General features: G+C 44.1%; 1 protein-coding gene across 1 annotated transcript in view; it reads left to right on the forward strand.

Annotated features, from left to right (window-relative positions):
• The window catches only part of cecr2 (CECR2 histone acetyl-lysine reader), a 49,802-nt gene that overhangs the window by 11,216 nt on the left and 21,545 nt on the right, over nt 1–17,041 (forward strand). The window lies entirely within an intron of this gene.

The following is a 17,041-nucleotide window of genomic DNA, read 5'->3' on the forward strand; positions in this document are numbered from 1 at the left end:
GTTCCACAGCTTCCCCGTCTCTGATCAGCATCTCATCCTTTTGTCTCCTTGATCTCCTCGGCTGGCCTTGTCGCAAGTGGCCCTTATCCCCTGTTCTCTCTCCAGCACTGTGTGTGTGTGTGTGGTGGGGGGGGTTGTGTGTGCTTTCTGCCTGTGCTGAATAGACCCTCATTCATGATGCTCCACTCACACACTCAGCTGCTGCTGCTACCGCCGCCGCCGCCACTGCTGCTGCTTCAGCTCTCTCCCTGCTGGCATCACCATGACTAAATCACAGATGGTGGCTCGCTCTTTCTTTCAACCTCCAGGAGGTTGGAGGTGCTCCTGACTGGGTGCTTCAGTTCATCTTGGCCTGCTTTTCTTCCCGACTCTCTCAGTGGTCTGGTCCTTTAGTCTGTACAGACTGGTTGAATAATTGCTGAGGACAAGCTCAACTTGTTATTGTTGTTGAGTTGCAGCGTTTTTGTTTATTTAAAGAAAGATTGAGGGGATGGAGATTTAAAAAAAAAAAAAAAAAAAAAAAAAAAAAAAAAAAAAAAAAAAAAGGGATGCGTTGGCCTTAATTGAGGTGGCCTTGTTCGCTAGTGAAACGCAGTGAGCAATCCCGAACACACGCAGCTGGGCCCGGTTTTTCGTGACTATGCCAGGGCAGTTAAAGCGCTTTTTGGAGAGCACCCATGACCCTGACCCTCACTGCCGTTTACCTCATCAGTTTGAATTAAACCGTGAGACTGAACAGCTGTGGAAGCTTGTTGTTTAGCAGGTTAGTTAGGCTTTGTGTGATATATATACACTATTTTATCATCATGCCCTTTGAAAATGGTAGTATTTTGTGTGTCCAGTTGCCTCTTTGACTGTCTGTGTGATTTTAAGCTTCTGCTGATCCTCTTATTGCAGTGGTGCTCCTTTGGAAGAAACCTAGCAAATGTGAGCATTTCACTGGCACTCTTAACACACACACAAGCAAGCTAATCCCTTTCTCTTTCCACAACATCCAAAAGTTTGAAAGCTTTTTTTGGTGCTTTTTATGAGGGAACCCAAATCAACAGTTATTTGGTTGGCAGCAAGGTTGACCTCCACCACTTTTCACTTACTCTGAGCACCACAGTGCAACCCAAAACAAGACCACCAGCCATAGTAGGTCAGAGATGTTTAAATGTACAACGATGACTCAGTGAGGCTTTCTGTTGCCCTTTTATCTTCCTACCTTGAGAACACAAAGTATGTGAAGTTAGTTGGCTAATAACGAAGGTGATTTTATTATTATTATAAATTGTATTTAATTGTACCTCCGGTACAGTAATGCCGTCTGTACTTTTGCTATTGAACCTGTGCATCTATTGTGTGAAGACCTTTAAAACAGGGAACACTACAGTGTTTAGAAGAGGGGAACTCCAGTGTTTCAGAGCTACCGCTGTAGATTATTGATCGGTCGGTGGCTCTTGTGTTTTGTAGGTGGAAGTATGGTTAAGCTTTCGGATTTTCCCAGCGAGTTGTTATTCACTCTGGACCGCGGAAGTGCAGCACCCTGGCAATCTGTGCCGTGCATATAACTGAGACCCAAGATGGAGGCGTGAGAAATCCCACCAGCACCCTCTGCATTAAAAGTTAGCGTAGCGTATGGAAGCACTTTGGCTTCTGTATATAAACACAAAGCCTTGGCAAAAAGTATGTGCGATTAGTTATTATAGTAATTCGCTTCGGCCTTGGATGGACATCGCTTGCTCGATCGTCATCTTATCAGCTCTGTTTTCATTTCCACCCAACTCCGAAGGGACGAGGCGAAGTACAAACTATCGCAGCTTTTATTTTTAGCCAGGGATTTGCTGCCATATTCCAGTTTTGGGAACCAGGGATTCGCGCGATTTGGAGCTCAGATGCAAAGTTCGAGCTGGGCGATATGGAAAGATTTTATATCATTATATTTAAAGAGATTTTTTACAATACGTATCACAATTTCATCATGTAGATAAAATGGACAGCTTATTATTGTTATTATTATTTTTTTTAATTTATTTTTTTTTTTTTTTTTTGACTCCTGTCCAAATACTTTCCCATACTGAGTACCATGAATTTTACTCAAAATATGCTTCTGATCAAAATAAGCACTGACTATATCCATGGTACACTCATAAAAACATATTGTGAACCACGATAACAAAATTCATCACGATACCATAAAATATTGTCATATTGCCCAGCTCTATGTGGTGTCCCATAGATTTCAGAGAGATTTTACTGTCGCAGTGGTCCACACCCCCTGCAACCAGACCAAAAGCAAGCCAGCATCCCATGTGCTTCAAACAAGAGCAGTGAATGAGAGGAGAGCCACGCAGGTGTAGAAATGTCTGGGTAAATTTCCTGTGAAATGCTATGCCCACACAGTGAACCTAGTCTCTCGCTAAGCGGCCAGTTTGCCCACGGTGCCAAGTCATTTTTCTACTGCTGCCCCACAGCAAAACCTTCCAGTTGACTTGCCACATCGCTTCCATTTTGTATAATTATTAAAAGACGTTGGACGTAAATTCTGATCAGTGTATTGTGAGGTGCCTACACAGCAGAAACCCCAGGGTTGAATTTCCAGCTTGACTGACTCTAGACTGGTCTAGTATCGATTTCAGAGTTGCTCTAAACATTCCCAGCACTGATGGTGTTAAAAGATAACAGAAGCAGGTGTTGATGATCGGTTTGATTAATTTAGGCTCCTCCCACACTCCTCACACCTTTCCCATTCCTTCTGGCACCCCCCCCCCCCCTGCCTTTCTAACAGTCATTGTGTTGTCATTCCTCCTAGGCTACCTCCCCATGGTTATTCTATGTTTTAGTGTAATTGCCTGGCCTCAGTGCAAGTTACCACTTTCCCTGCAGGCTGCGTGCAAATGTCCACGTCTTCTATCGCAGGGTTTAACAGGCATCTTTGTGAAGATGCTGAATGCTAATGTGCTAATTAGTGAAGCGGTAGAGTGTTGATGGGCAGGCTCTGATTTAGTTAATTAAATGTACGGTCCGAAGTAAAAGCAACTACTCAAGTTGTGAAATGACTGAGAATCATATGCCCACTGTAAAAGTGTGTTAATTAACACCGACAGCGTTTTTTTTTTCAGAAAAAATAAAATAACACCATTCAGAAGCTCTGAGATGTAGACACCACCAACTCGGGTGGTGTTAAAAGAGAACCTCTGAACAGAGTAACAAGGTCAACACTACCAGATTTACTTTTCTAGCACTGACGAGTGTTCAATTAGCCAGTGATAATTATATAAACTCTTTAAAGGTGTTTAATCAGCTCCGTAAGTGTTAAAGTTAACACCGGCGCTTTTGCCGTGTAGAGATTCCCACTCCTCTGGGAAACCGTAGTGGGACAGTGGTGGCTCAGCGGTTAGAGCGCCGGGATATTGATGATAAGGTTGTGGGTTCGATTCCCGGGCTCGGCAAGCTGCCACTGTTGGGCCCTTGAGCAAGGCCCTTTACCGTCTCTGCTCCCCGGGCGCTGGAGTTGGCTGCCCACCGCTCTGGATGTCTGTGTACTCACTGCCCCTAACACATGTGAGTGTATGTTCACTACCAGATGTGTTAAATGCGGAGGACACATTTCACTGTACAGTGACAAATATGTACACCTTTACCTTTACCTTTAGATTGCATGGAGAGGAAAAAAAAACATGATTATATGGGATTAGACTTGAGCTTTAATTTGCCATACATGGTCTAGGACTAGAATAAGCTTCCCTGATGACTTCTCCTCAGGTTCTCCTCCGCTGTGGTGCTCAGTTCAAACAAATAAAACAAAACAAATAGAAGATGAACGAATAGAAGAATAAATTTGATAATTGCTGCATTAGGACGAAATAACCTTGGACAGCTGTTGTTGGAAAATGAGCCTAAAGCTAATGCTATACTGGCTCTTGTTGCGGAGCTTTGAGTAGAAGGTAACCCATCCTGGTTTAGTGAAGAATCACACGTCAGGGTGTATCAGGATCTCCTCTTCGGTTTTTAATTGCAAACATGAGCAAAACTCTGTGCCACACTGTCATCACCTGACCTTGTCCTGTGGTGGCGCTGCTCTGCTCTCCTCAGTTCTGGGCAGGTTTTCAGGCTGGATCTGTTACAAGATTGGATCAGGTTCGTTCTCTTTTCTGATATCTGATCCAGTGTATAGATCTAATGGTCTTCCTACAGAACTTCCAACCATAATCCACATCACCTGATCCAACTAATTACTGCCTTCAGAAGTCCCAGATTGGCTGAATAAGGTGGGTTTGATTTGGGTCGGAGAGGGTTGGAGGTCGCTGGAGTAATGCATTATGGCTAGAGGTCTTTCAGTGGTGGAAGCACTGGCATCACACCACACGTCTCTGTTGTAAAGCAGTGGGGATAAAAATCAAATGGGGAATGGGTCAGGAGGCCATGTTTTCAACAGCAAGTGCTGTGTCTGGAAAGGGATCAGTCTTGGTTGCTTTCATCCCGTATCTTTACCTATTAACCCGTGCCTGCCGTGGCCCGGAGGACGCCTGGAGAGCAGAAAGGACTCCCACACATCCTCAACAATGCCCTTTTGAGCAGCGAAGTTTGTTTTATCCTCTTGTTATTCATCAGCCGCCAGATTCCTCCTCTGCGCCCGGCGTTTAACACCACGCACCCCCACATGCGCTGCTGCGTTCATCTGCGTTTCTGCAAAAACAAGGCTCGAATTAAGCTCAAATTAATTTCTTCACGGCAAACCACAACCTGCCCACTCCCTCTTTCACACGTATATAATATTCCAGTCTTCTCTAACAACCATATCCAGCCACATTGTAATAATGTGCTCCCCTCCCCCAGGCATGATTGACAGTTTAGGGCAGCAGTACATGCATCAGATGGTTTCACATGGGGAGTGGAGTGGAGTGGGGTGGGGTGGGGTGGGGGGGGTTGTGTACGAGGCACGTACTCCTCAGGGTTTGTTTCAGCCGCCTCTATTGTTGCCTCTCCCTATGGCTCCCAGTGTCTGTCTCCTCCAGTGTGAGGCAACCTCCGAACATGCTAAGCTCTCTCAGGGGCTCCGCTGTCGAGTTCTGGGGCCGTCTGGAGTGAAATTTGAGAAGCAGGTGGAGCTCGCTGTCATTTGGGTTGTGGTGCTGAGGAGATGGTACCGTTTTTAGTTCTGGTATGAATGTGTAGGTATCTTAAATAGGGCCTTCACTGTTCTGCTGAGTTGTTTACAGAATAAAATAATCAAGTGATCTAAAGGTTAACAAGGCATCCCAATAAAAATGAACGGCATCAAACTTTGCCAAGCCTTAAAGGCGGCCTGATGCCACTTTTCAAGATTGCGATATCATCCGATACTGATATTGCAATTTTGAGTGTCGGTTGATGCAGATACCCATCCAATACGAACAGCGCTACACTTTAAATTGAGCTTTTTTAAAGACTTCTTTCTAAGGAATGAGCTTCTAAAAGGAGGCTATAGTGCTCAAACTGCTCGACACGTACCGTGTGATCGGACGATGTTCGAGCGTGGTCACGTGTCGAGCTGTTTGAGCACTATAGCCTCCTTTTAGAAGCTCATTCCTGGATTCAATTCTGGAAATTGGAGTGTACACTACAATTTCCAGAAAGGGAAGTCAGTTATTTTTTCCCCCCTATGATATCTCATCCAGCAATTTCTGCTGAGATCAGTCCCAAACCGATACCCATCTATGCTGATGTGCCATCTCCACCCTACCAAAGGTTTCAAAAAAAGGTTTCTAAATATGAAACTGTGACCAAAGAGCATCTGGCTCCATTATTGCAAGAGTCTCAAACCGACTCCATTTCTAGAGCACATTTAATCTGCTAGCTGGTTCTTTTGATTGTGTGTGACTTTACGTAAAACTAATCTCAGCTTGCCAACGAATCTCAGAAAATCTCGGAGTAGCGCTGGGTTTCATTCCAGTGACACAACGGCAGCGCCCCGCTAAGACGAAGAAATCAGCCGCTATCCATCCTCTTCTTCGAGGACTACGAAGCCAGGCTTGCCACAGTCCGCAGCATTGCAAGAGCCGGAATACGCTCTAGGCTAATGGCTGTTAATAACTCCAGCTGTTAATGTGGTCGTTTTAATGTGGCTAATGCTACGGTGGAATACAGCTACCCCCTGTTGAGCTGATCTGGGTGCTTTAAAGAAGGAAATGAACTAAAATGTGTTGAGCAGTAACTTTTATGGCTCTGTTGGGAGTATGGTCTTAGTGTAAAATGACCTGCCCCTCTCAGCTTGTCCAGAAATGTGTGTTCTGCTGCAAATTGCAAACTTCTCATTGGCCATCAATTCAGAGGGTGAATTTGAATTGGTTTTGTCATTTGTTTTTGTGTTTATACAGATGTAATTCATGCAAATCAAGCCCTGTTGGGTTTAATCGATTAGTCGTGACCGCTCTAGTCGAGGTGGAGGTGGGGTGTCCTCATGGGTTGCAGTTTTTATTCTCCTTCAGACAGCTGAGTGCTGTGAGGGTGGTGGTAAAGGGGGTGGGGGGGAGTAATCAACGGTAGTGTTACCCCACAGCCTCTTAAGAGCCTGGCTTGGGTGTTGGGTTGGGTGTTTTTGAGGGGGAGTAGAGGCAGCAGTGTGTGTGTGTGTGTGTGTGTGTGTGTGTGTGTGTGTGTGTGTGTGTGTCTGCCAGAGGCATGCGCGCGCGCACACACACACATATGCATGCACAAGGAGACGTGAGGGAGCCTGATTCCATGGAGGAGGAGGTGTTGAAAGTGTGTGTGTGTGTGTGTGTGTGTGTGTGTGTGTGTTGGGCAGGCCGGCTGTATTGATGTGCTTGGTGCCTGTGTGCTTTTGAGAGGCTAACAGACTAGTCTGGAACAAAGGCCCAGCTAGACACACTCCTCTGCTCTCGGGAGCAGTTGTTTGTGTAGAGCCACAGGCTGCCTGTCTGTGATGCCTCTGATAGTGTTGTGGGGCTCGTGTGTTCTTCTCCTCGTCAGTCTCTTTTGCTGTAAATAAACGTGTGCGCTGTCAGCCTTTACCTGAAATAGAGCTTCCTAAATTGTTCTTGGTTTGAATAAACAGAAGTAGGAAACGCGTCTAATTGGTTTACAGTGGGGACGCCCAGTGACTGTGGCGTCACATCAGACAGATGTTTGAATTTGATCAAACTACATCAGCTGCTTTTCAGCGCTGGTTTAAACAAGCCCACGTCCTTATGAGATTATACAAGACCTTGGACAGAATTCAAGGAATTCAACACCTTAAAGTACTAAAAAAAAGGAGACCCATTGTAAACAAGTCCATCTGTAATGTCCCTGCTGATGACACTTCTTATTGTGCTAACTGGCTAGTTGGTAAAATTGTGTACGAGCTAAAGACTACACTAAAATTCCAACAACAACAAAAACAGGAGCTAAAGCACAGTTAAAACCAACATCCATAGCCAGAAAAGGCAATAATTCACTTATACGTTCAATGTACACTATAAGGACTCCAGCACCTGGCCATGCAGTCTGCCTTCCCACACACTAGTGAAAGACTGGGAGGTTCTGAAGAGCTCACTGAGCTCCAGCGTGGTTCTGTATGTAATAGGAGACACCGCTGCACCAACAACAACAAGTCAGCTGGTGAAATTTAGACCTTCCCTCCTAGATCTTCCTCCATCAGCTGTGAGTGGTATTATTATTGAACAGTGGAAGAGTTTAGGAGGAACAGCTCACAGAGAGCAGCTCAGCCACCGAGTGTCTGTCAGACCATGTAAAGTTACAGAGCCGGGTCAGGGCAGAGTGCTGAGCTCAGAGCAGAGTGCAGAAAAGCCTCAAACTGACTCAATAACTGCAGCAGAGCTCCAGACCTGCTGCTGTTAGAGCTTAGAGCAAAGGGAGACCAGCTCCATATTAATGCCTATGGGGTTAGAATGGGAGGTCATAAAAGCTCCTGTAGGTGTCCCAATACTTTTGTCCATACAGTGCATGTTGTGGTCCAATTTCTCAAGAAACTGTACTGTAATTGATCATTAATTGGCACACTAAGGCTAATCGGGCCAGGGCCGAGAACGTTCCAGTTGAAAATGGTACTGATCGTTCTGCCCTCCAGCCCAACTGTTCGGGGTCACTTGTGTAATCGAGGTATGACCCCCATCTGAGGGGGAGTCGAAGTTGGTGAGGGAATGTTGAATGAGGCCCAGAGGAGTAGAAAGATTATTACGTTTATAACCCATTTCCTGTTTTCTAGAACACTCTTCCAGACAGATACGAGTTCTCTTGTGCACCTTTTTCTAAAATATATGTAACTTAACTTTTAACAGGGATGTTAACGGAAAAGATCAACCCAGAGTTCCCATTTTAAGGTGTCCTTTGTATAAAGGCATTACATTAATAATGAATAATGTTTTTTATTAATTTTTTTTTTTTTATTGTCCCTTGATTCCTTAAAGAATCATCCATTGAAAGGTTCATCATTATTAAACCAAAAGTGTGTTATTTATGGCATCACTCCAACCAATCTTTTTTGACACCTCTATTTACATACTACAGGTTAGTTCTACTCTACCAGTTGCTCTCCCCGAAGTCTTGCTTTTGTCTTAAAGGAAATTGAATCAGTCTCTCAATCAGTACTAACCACTTCTGTTGGTATTTCACAGAATCCTTGTCCTACTTAGAAAGGGGAGGTTTACCCAGAGCAACCAGCATCTCCTGTTTCCTTTTTCTACAAACCAGTTTCTTCATTCTGTTTTAAACAGACTTTCTACATTACAGACCTAACAGCCATAACATTTGACATCAGGGTATTAATAAAATTTGATATTAAAGTATACAAATTAATTAGGGATTCATATATTCATCATTGTACTGTTCCAAAGACATGAACCTTGAGTGACCTTTGGGGGTTCTTTAGTTTGAAGCTGTGAAGGAACCTCTGAAGGTGCTGTAAGAACCCTTCAAGAACCTGCTCTTAAGGACGAAAGCTTGGCATAGAGCTAATGTTTATTTCGGTAAAAAAAAAAAAATCAAGAGGTTTAGGCTCAGCTTAAGTACAAACAACCTTTTTTGCGTCCGTATTTGTGCACACACCCTTAAAGCTCGCGGATACGGACTGAACGGAGCAGTGCCTCTGGAAATCATGGTGGCATGGCAGCCAGTAGTTTAAGTGAGACCCTCACTTGGAGGGTCTTCATAATGAAACTGTGGAGGAATATCTGAACCTTCAATATGTGTGTGTGTATGTATTTGTGTGTGTTTTTTTTTTTTTTTTTTTTTAAAGAAGCAAGTGGCTTCTTGAAGGTTCCTTAAAGCCCCTTAAGAGGTTTCCCAGTAGTTTCATATTGAAGAACCTCTAAAGGGGCCTCAAAACTGAGGAGTACTGAAGAATCTTTAAAATGTTCATTAGCGATATTATTATTATTAGTAGTAGTATTATTTATTTATTTGTTCATTTATTTTTCTTCCATAGCATCTTCGGAAAACTGGTACTAAACCACTACAGTGACGAATGCCTAAGCTAATTACATGTTAAAATGCCTAACCCGTAATTTTCCATTCATACGACTCGTTATTGACGTTAATTATTTCACGTGTAACTAGCTTATTGTATTTAGGGATTGATACAGCATGCTCAGCTTTTGTACATTGCTGTTGTCATCAACAGGTGTGTTTTCAAGACCGTGGCAGTGGTTCGGAGTTGTCTGGCGGATTAACGTGCCAGGAAATGCACCATATAAGCTGCTTTAACAAGGTTTTTACGAATGTGGCGTTTTTAAAAAGTGTTTGAGGAAGTGGAGCCGCTCCGTAATGGCAAATGCTTCCAGATTCTCAAGCGTGGTTTAGGGTCACCTCAGATTGGGCAGGATTTGCTATTCCAGCACCGATTCACCATACGTATGTGTGTGTACACTGTGGTCTGTGGCCGAATTGCTTTTTCTAAGGATCTGCGAGAGGATACTGTAATGCAGAAAACTAGTTTAGAAAGGAAGTGGATTGTTGGCTGGGTTTTCCTGTGGAGTGGGATGAAGGGTCTCCATCTCCTGAAGTTAATGGTCCTCAATGAATTGCCTTAACCCCAGGAAGTGTGTAACCACCCATCCCTGGCCAGCTGTTCCACCTGGCCCTGACATTGAGATGAGGTTTCACATCCCCCTCCTTTTAGTTTTCCTGGATCCTTATTTTTAAAGAAGTGAAGCAGAAGAACCTTAGAGGTGTTCACGCTTTGTAGGAAACCAAACCCCAGAAATTGAGCAACCGTAGAGTCTTCTCGCGGCTCCACATGGATGGATAAAGAAATGAACTGGATGCCGCCTTAGATTCTCTTTTTAGTTTCGCCACTGTTGGTGTTTCTCCTCCAACATGGAAACGTTAAGTGGAAAGCTAATCTGGTGGTAGAAGTCAAATGCACCGAGGCCAGTGAGGGAAAGCGATGGACTGTGAAGATGTTTTGCCATGCTGTGTGGAGGCTGTGGAGGCTGTGGAGGTTGTTTGTGAGAAAGTGGGGGGAGGTTTTGCTGAGGGAGATGAGTCCTCACACAGGACACTTCCCCCACCCCCCTCCTCCATCCTCCTATTCCTCCCCTTAAGTAGCAACGGCTGTTAACTGCTCTCCCACCATCTGTGGTGAGCCTCTGGTGTGCATCAGGGACTGATAGTAGGAACGTCTTGATTTTGACTGGGCTTAGAGTCTGTTGATACAGGCTGAGTAGAGAAGCTTTATCAGCTTTTCTTTCTGAGACTGTTTAACTGCAATCAAGACCTACTGCCTCCTGATTAGCTGAAGAAACATCAGTCCCAGAGCATTCAATGTGGTGGTGTGTAGATATTGAAGAACTGAGTCAGCTTATTTAATTCCCAACTGCTGTAGCGTACAGTGAGGTTACATACCCCTATACATACTGCTAACTCTATCTAAGGGACAAAGTATAGTGCAGCTTTCACAATGTGAAATATCCAGCTTTCAGATTTATCAATATGCAAATTAAAAAAAGTGATTAAGTGAATTTTATCAATGCAGAATTAATTGCAATGCCTGTAAAGTGATCTGTAGGATATACTTGTGGACCTTTTTCATACATAAAGGGAGTATTAATGAGCCCTGTTGGCCCATGCCACTGTTAAAATGATAAGAGCCTCAAATAACGGCTGGAGGTTCTTCTACAGTTTGTGTAGGAACTTCTTAAGGTGCTTTAAGGAATATTTTAGAAGAGGTTTTTGGAAGAAGAAGGTTTCTTGAAGGTTCCTTAAAGCACCTTAAGAGGTTCCTCCACAGTTTCATATCGAAACACCTTCAAAAGTTTGTCAGGAATTTTAATTCAAATGAGATCCAGATTTTGTTATGAGGAGTCCCAAAAGTTCCTATGGGCACCTTTTGAGGGCATTTGAGTTCTTGGGGGAACCTAGATGTTCTGAAAAGTACTTGTTTATTTGTTTTGTTTTGTGAATCATGAAAATGTCTTAAATATCGTCATATAGTATTTTTACCATATCGCCCAGCCCTAGTGTAGGTTTCCCATATGTGTGAAATACTGCTCATCATGTCTCACACTCAAGGCTCGTTGATTCTTATGTAAGCCCCACTTCTCAGGGAGTCCCAGATACCACAGGACCCCTTCAGAGGTCTTCTAGAGTCCATGCCCCGACAGGTCGGAGCTGTTTTGGTCACACAAAAGGTGGGGTGCTCAATAATAGGCAGATTAATTAAACTAATGTTGATAAAGGTTGGTATTGTAGCACTGCCCGAGTGTGAATTCGGTTGAATTATGAGTCAAGTAGATCCCACTAAACTCGACAATTCCAGTAAAGAAGCCGTTGCTGGTAAGCTTGTGTAGGTTAGGTGAGTAATGCTGCAGGAAGTAATGGGTTGTGTCTCCCAGTGAAGCATGTTTCCTGTCAGAAGAGTGGTATCATGCCTGATATGACCTGAAACCACTGGTGTGGTCGGCTGGTATCTTGTCTTGGCCCTGAATGTGTCTCTTTGCTATTTGGCTCTGGATAAATCGGTATCAGTGAATCGTAACATGAGGGTCATAACATTTGAGAACAGGGAGGTTAAAAACTTCTGGCTGTAGACAAGTGTAGACGGATTGATGCATGGCGAGATTGCCATCAAACTCATTTAGAGTGTTTCTTGGCAGCAGCATTTCACTAACGACGGTCGTTAAAAGTGAGCTGGAGATTCACTAAGACCTCATAAGAAAACCGCTCAGACCATTCAGCTCCCAGTTCCTTTATGAACTGGTACACACTCTGCACTGTATCTGCGTTGGTGGTCTACTGGTGTATAATAACTAGTTTATAGTGGGTGAATGTGCTGAGTGTGATTTGGGTTTCTACAGTGCGTGTGTGTAGCATTAGCATTAGCCTCCTCTTGGTTCTGAATGGGTTCTTCAGTTCTGGTTTATGAACAGAGAAAGGAGAGCGGTTCTCCGGTTCTCCCGCTGGTAAAACAGAGCGCTACAAGTTTTATAGAGGTTCAGATTATTATTATTATTATCTTCATGTTTTCATGTTCTACTGAAAAATAGCTCCACACTGCAGTCTAGGGCTGGGCGATATGGTATGAAAAACACTATCACGATATTTAAAGACTTCTTTCGCGATACTTGATATTTATTACGATACATGTAATCACAAACAAACATCAGTAATGACAGATTCTTATAAACTACTATTCAGATCCTCTCCTGTACTGAATACAGTAATTTACTGTATGAAGTTACATCTGCTGAACTTCATCTAATGAACCCAGTCTAATTACACTGTTAGTAATGAAACCTGCAGCTGATCAGTGTTTATTAAGCACTAACAGTCTCCTCCTTATGCTTAGAAAAGCTTACATTTTGTTAGAGATAACAGTAACAAAATTTATCATGATACAATAAAATATTGTCACATTGCTCTGCTGCAGACTCTCATCTTCTTTATTTACCTTCTGAGAGCGTCCACACTGCTGCAGCCGGCTGGGAAATGATGTCTGTTGGAGGTGCCTTGGGGACACCAGATGATGCTGTGGTTTTTCTGGACTGGATTGGGATTAAAATGGCTAATACCCAATCCATTATAATAGAATTCTGGATCGGCCCTGATTGGATTGGGACATTCCTTAATCGCTTAATCCTCAACCAATAGCACTGCTGCTTTGGCGGCTCTTTGCCGGCTTTCCTCTGATTGGGTGGTCCTGCTCAGAAGATCCAAAATTAAGGAAGCTCTCGCTTTCATTTAGTGATCATTGGGTGATCAGAGTCATAATGGTAGGTAAATTAGCCAGCATGCTAATTGCTGAGTTAGTTACTAAAACTATCTCCCGCTGTCTCTGTATCTATCAGTATATCTATCGGTAAATCTGTCTGTCTGTATATCTATCTGTAGATTTATCGGTACATCTGTCTGTCTGTATATCTATCGGTATGTCTGTCTGTCTGTCTATATCTATAGGTATATCTATTGGTATGTCTGTCTGTCTGTCTATATAATATATATATATATGTCTGTATGTCTATCAATGTCTGTCTGTATATATATTTATATATCTATCGGTATGTCTGTCTGCCGGTGTATCTGTCGGTATATCTGTCTGTCTGTGTCTGTATATCTATTGGTATGTCTGTCTGTCTGTATGTCTATCTGTCTGTACATTTATATATCTATCGGTTTATCTTTCTGCCGGTGTATCTATCGGTATATGGTCTATCTGTATATCTATCGGTATATGGTCTGTCTGTATATCTATCGGTATATGGTCTGTCGGTGTATCTATCGGTATGTCTAATCTATCTCTATCTGTCTATCTAATATACTGTTACAGTTACATAATTATCTGGTACTTCATTGTTTTACTGTTTGTGGGAGCAGAGTTTGTGGCTTTGAAATATCACAGCAGTGTTTGAATAAATCTAAATATGCTTATTGTAACACCTGCCATGCCATCTTGGTCACACTGCCTAAAGCCTGTTATTATTTAGGCTGCTTTATGGCTGGTCCTATTGAAATTTTTAAAGCGTTAATTTTATACCGTGCATTTAGAAGAGCTTTCTGGAAGTTCAGTCCTCACGTTAAAGCCCTTTGACTGTATCCCTTCATTCTCTGCATCTTTAACCTCCACCTCAGGAGGAGCCCATCATACTGCTCAGAACCGTACAGTGGAAGATGTTTCTCCTCATGCTTTGCAGACAGTATGCTTCTATCAAGGTGGAGTGCTGGATTAGGCTAGCCTGGGTTTCCAGCAGTGTGACACAGGAGAGTTGGGCTGTGAGGAAGAAAAGGACGTGTACACTACATTAATTCCCCTCCTTTGCCATCTGAGCCGCTGAATGGCACTTCAAAGGTGTAGTGCGCCGGTGCTAATCCCCCCACAGCCGGACTCAGGTTTGAAGTGTGATCAAAGTGCAGCCTGCACTGATAGATGGGCGCTCTCCGGCCCACTGGCTGTCAGGGGACCAGGAAGTTGTGTGAGCGTGACACAGGATCTGAGGAGACTTGCAGAAAGGGCAAAGCGACCCATCAGTTGAGGCCTAGACTTGACCGCCCCGTCAAGACTGAGCTTTCTCCAGTGTGGTCTGTAATGGAAGACGCTGCTGCTGAGCTAATGCACACTTCTCCCCTTTTTATGGGGTAAATTAAAGCAACGGTTTGTAGCATTTTACCCTAAAACAGCAGCTTCAGAATCCTCTTGATGCTCCTCTGATTTTAATGGGCAGAATGGTTGGCGGAGCTGCTTGAGACCTCGAACTGTGCGAACTGTGTAGCGCTGTGTAACTGGAGTCCTATTTTAGTTAAATCCTGTAATATTGCTCTACCACTTCAGCCCACATGCTTCTTTACCTCACAGTGAATTTCACTCCCAACTGTAGGGGGAGCTCATGAGCTAAAACAAATTTTTACATAAAATCGAAATGGCCTATTAGCTGTCTGGCTTTTTGGCTATCGGTTAGGAACGTGCCGATCATGATTTTACTTTAATGGTTGAGGTCACCTTCTTTTTGACCCAGTTTGGCTGATGGACTGTTTGTTTAAGGCTGTTTTAATTGGCTGTTTAAACCAGCAGCTCACTTTGTGTGGCCTTCCAGTGCTTTCTCTTGGCAAAAGACACAATATAAATCATATTTTTTGCTCTATATTTGGCCAAACTAGAGTTTTATCATTTTTAATGGTAAAAACATTTGGCAAAATAAAGAAGTACATTTGAAATGGATGTTAGAGGTGGCCGCAATCTGGATAACGAGCGGTTCAGTTCTGGTTATGCACACCATGTCCACACTCTGTAGCTTCCAACTAAGGGGGCGATACTGTTTAAGCTCAACTAAACAAACCTCACACACTGCTGCCCTCCTTAGGGCATGTTTACACATACCGACATTACCTGCATTTTTGGTGAACGGATCACATTCGGATTTCACTTGTCTGTATGAAAAGCCAGGTGTAAACACCCCCAAGGCACATTGTGATCGGATTACCGTTAAATCTCTTAAACTGCGATCTGAGGTGGTCAGAGACTGATCTCCACATTTAAGACAAACATAAACAGGCTGTGTTTCTGTGATCGGATTTTTCCTCACACTTTCTCCAAGTTTAGAGAGAGGTCTCAAGCAGCTTCACCAAATTTCCATAGTGCAGTAGCAGCGTTCCAGCCCGAAGTGGGAATGACCGAGTCACCATTCCCTATTAGTCCCTTTGAATTAGACCCAACACTGCTCTGAGAAGTGTTGAAGTGGACATGAAGCTTGCAGACAGAAATCCTTTAAGGAAACATTTGTAAAAGGCTGAGATTGTAAGCTCTGATTGATGGAAAGAGGGCCTGAATTTGTCCAGGAGGCAGGAGGACTCTTTCTGCTGTCGGCAGCCCAATTCGCAGCCAGGCCGGCCGTCTCCCAAACTCAATTCCACACCAACTGCCTCACTCAATAAAGGCTTTGACAGTTCCATTCTACCTTCTGCTGAGCACCTGAGGGGGCTGATCAATAGCTTTTAGATTACTCATTAAAGTCCTCCCAGGAAGTGTAATGGACTCAGCGTTTTAACCGTTAGGCAGTCAACGCTTTCTTTGTCTGGGAATGAAGTGAGGAGTGAGTGGGGTATTTTTTTTCTTTTTTTTTTTTCCTCTTTCCCCCCTAAGCACTAACATGTGTCTCATCCTGTTGTTCAGGCTCTTTCTGTGTTTTTCATCCTGCTGATACCGGGCTCCTGGTTTCCGCGGCTCTCTGCTGCCGGGAGGTGTGCGGGGTGACCTCCGGCGACCCCTGCTCTTTTCCACCGTCTCTCTGGAGAGAGGCAGCAATCTGCAGCTCGAGTGAAGCTCACAATGAGTCCAGCTCTGCCTCCTCTCGCCCTTGAGTTAATTTAGGCGGTGTGTCACTCCGCGCTGAAGGGGGGGAAAGGGGGAGGATGTTTTCGGCCAGAGTTGAAAAGTGTTCTCCGTTGCCAGAGGCGCTGAGCAGATAGCAGGGTCCTTCAGCAAAAATCCTGCTGGTGCTCTGCGTTGCTATGGATCTTGAGATGGGGTAGCTAAATGAAATGGACAAATGGTGGTGGGATGGCTGCACATTTGCATATCTGCCCTCTCAGCTCCTCTCACCCTCTTTGCTCTCCGTCTCAGAGCACTGCATTGCTGGGTGAGGTGGTGCTGGGTCAGCAGAGGAAGGCTGTGGTTCGCCAGCCCTGGCCCTGGGGGGGGGGCTCCTGCTGGTGCCTAGCGCCTCGGCTCTGCTTGCTTTCAGCTGGAGTTTGCTCTGCTGCTTACTGCCGCTTCATAAACCCTGAATGGCCAGCGCACAATACCGGGACGGAGAGAGGTCAGGTTGAACTTGAACCTCAGCTGCACCTCCTCGCTTCCAGCAAGAGCCTCGCTGAGAGCCTTGAGGCATAACTTGAAAATGTGCTCTTGAAGGTGTTTCACTCCGTTCTGAACTTTTAGTTGAACAGGCTTTACTTTTTGGTGTGTGAGACAAAAACTTCTCCTTATTCCCTGTTTGTTACTTTGCTTTTATTGCGATTGTTTAATAAACAAGCTTTGTCCTGATTGGCTGCCCTTTTTCAATTGTGCCTCAGCTGAAACACTCCTGGGAAGTGCCGTATGGATGGGTGGGGCAAACCTGTAGTAGGT

The sequence above is a fragment of the Salminus brasiliensis genome, chromosome 19, assembly GCF_030463535.1.
Source record: "Salminus brasiliensis chromosome 19, fSalBra1.hap2, whole genome shotgun sequence".
Classification (NCBI taxonomy): domain Eukaryota; kingdom Metazoa; phylum Chordata; class Actinopteri; order Characiformes; family Bryconidae; genus Salminus; species Salminus brasiliensis.